Source organism: Dendropsophus ebraccatus, chromosome 3 (assembly GCF_027789765.1).
Source record: "Dendropsophus ebraccatus isolate aDenEbr1 chromosome 3, aDenEbr1.pat, whole genome shotgun sequence".
Classification (NCBI taxonomy): domain Eukaryota; kingdom Metazoa; phylum Chordata; class Amphibia; order Anura; family Hylidae; genus Dendropsophus; species Dendropsophus ebraccatus.
Genome location: NC_091456.1, coordinates 10,926,615 through 10,929,403, shown reverse-complemented (window position 1 = coordinate 10,929,403; position 2,789 = coordinate 10,926,615).

Sequence of the window (2,789 nt, the reverse complement as noted above, 5' to 3'; positions counted from 1 at the left end):
TAGCTGTGTGTACATTCATAATGGGCTGGATCGTGTGTAATAAAACTGCTGGGGTCAGAGTGAGATATTGCAGCTGCAGCCAGTGATGGGGTAAGCAGCCGACCCAAGCAACGGGCAGTGGCGGAAATTGGGTGCCAGGCCTCAAGCACACGTTCCATATATATGGACAATGTGCGACGGAACGGATTTTCAGAACTCCCAGCATCATGTATCGTTTTAATGCCGGGAGCCCTGAAAAAGTTTGAATCTTCACGCTACTGTACTGACACAGCCTCACGTCTGTATCAGTACAGATCAGCGAAGATGTATGTATAATCTGGTTTTATTGGCAACCATGCAAAATAACAAATGCAAAACATATGACATGCAACAATCTGCGACCTGCAAGTCGCATGTTGTCAGGTTTTCTATTATAATAAAAGAACACAAATAGAAACAGCTATCAGTTATAGTATTATGCTGCTAGAGGTGCCTGAGGACACCAAATAGAACCAGTATCAAAAATAGCAATGATAGATGTGCAGGTATAAAGAACAAGGGTAAAGAGGAGGGGGGCGGAGCGAACCACCGATGTGAGCAGACGTGTGTGTGAGGAGCTCCGTCCACACAGCCAGCTAAAAAGGCCTATAACCTGCCCTGCCTGCCGATTCCCCTTATGGGGAAGACTTCTAAGGGGACCCCGCAACCACCCGGACCTGTCTGCCGCCCGAAATCGGGCAACCGGACAATTGACTGGTACCTGCTCCCAGATCTGGCTGTGCCCCGGCGCTCCCCGCCGCATCTGAGGAGGCCCCGCCGTCGCCTGGTCCCAAACCGTCACCGGACCACTGATCCTGGGCGCCCTGCTACTCCTGTGTGTGCCCGGGACTCTGCGGACTCTCCCCTGCACGCTCTGATGGTGACCGCCGCGACCCCGGCCGCGGACCGGGCCGAAGAGACTGCAGGGAGTGAAGGACGGGCGCCATCTTGCCCCCACAGCGTCGTGACGCCTAGCTCCCTGGAGGACCGCAGCCTACCGCGGGGAGATCACCAGCAACCCCCAGACACTCGCTCACCTGTGGCTGGCCCTGAGGGGCAAGGATCGGTCGGTGCCCCGTCGCCACCTCGGAGAGCCTCCAGCCCCAGCGGGGAAACTGTGAGTGTGGGAGAAGCAGAGCGGGAAGAGAGGCGGACGCCATCTTGCCTGGGGCCTATTGCCGGGCACAGTTCCCCGACACAAAGCACGTGGCCACCTGCCTTAACCCCTGCCGCCCAGACTCCTACCCTGCCCCCCTGTGGTCCTGCGGCTTCCCCCCCTGCAACACCCCCTGAATGTGTGGCTTCCCCTGAATGTGTGGCTTCCTATTCCTGCTCCAGATTGGACTTGCTGCGGGGCCCCCAGGATCTTTTTAGTGGCACCTCTCTCCCTGAGCCCTTTCCCAGAGATCCCACATTGCGGGATACCGAGATGTCTGCAGCCCCCAAACCCCCAAGGGGGGACAAAACTAGGGCGCAGAGGGCCTCACAGACTCCCCTTAAACAAAAGGACAAGGCTAGAGGAGAAGTCCCACAACTTGACCTTTGGCCCCGACAGGGGGACTCGGACTCTGACTCTTCCCACCCTGATCTACAAACTCAGGGGGGCATGCAAAAGCTGCTTTCTCAATTGCCCACTAAAAGTGACTTTAACGCTCTCATTACTAAAGTACAAGATGCTTGCAGGGTGGAAATCTCCGGATTGCGGAAAGATCTCCAGCACATTACTTCCAGAGTTGAGACATTAGAGGAAGAGCATGACCAATCTCGCTCCTATGTGGCCCAACTGAGGGATACTGTCGATCACCAATCCACAGCACTAAATAATATGCAACGCCATCTGGAAGATCTTGATAATCGAGGAAGGCGCAATAATATCAGGGTGCGGGGCCTTCCTGAAGCTACTCAGGATGAGGACTTACAGGACACATTGGAAGCCATCTTCAACGGCATTTTAGGAGAGCAGTCCTCGCATAAAATCAAATTGGATAGAGCTCATAGGGCTTTGAAGCCAAAGTCTACCTCTGGCACCCCACGAGATGTCATTTGCTGCATACATGACTTTGCCCTAAAAGAGTGGATCATGCAAAAATCCCGGCAGCTCAAAGACTTTGATTTTGATGGCGCACTTATACAACTTTACCCCGACCTTTCTTGGGTGACCCTGCAAAAGCGACGCTGCCTGCGCCCGCTCCTAGCCATCCTTCGTGAGCGACAGATTAATTATCGCTGGAACTTTCCGTTTGCATTGGTGGCACGCAGAGATGGAAGATCAGCCACCCTCAGGGATCTGGGGGATCTGGAGTCCTTTTGCACCTCACTAGAGATCCCAGTGCCACAGATAGAGGATTGGACTCTTTCTTCCCCCCCCCCCCTCCCCCAGCTACGGTGTGGCAGCAGGTGGCTCAGAAACGCCGCAGATCGAAGTCTCACACTCCCTCCTCTTCCCTCCAAGGCTCTCCAGACCACCCACCTTAGTTGAACTTTGAAGTGGCTACCTTTATAATTGATGGCAGGCCTACTTATGCATAAGTCTTACATAGGCCTTCTCTACCAGTATATCTTTTGCCTTATTACTGTGTGGACGGAGTCCACGGTTTAATTGTTATTTCACCTTACTCAGTTTTGCTCCTTGTTGGTTTTTCTGTTCCCCCTTGGGGTTTTTTTTCAGTCTTCCTCTACCTTTGCTAGGTTTGGAAGATTTTAGTGGTCCCACACCATTTTAGGTGTGTTACCCCTACCTACCGGTTTTGCTGTAGGTTTTTGGTCTAGTG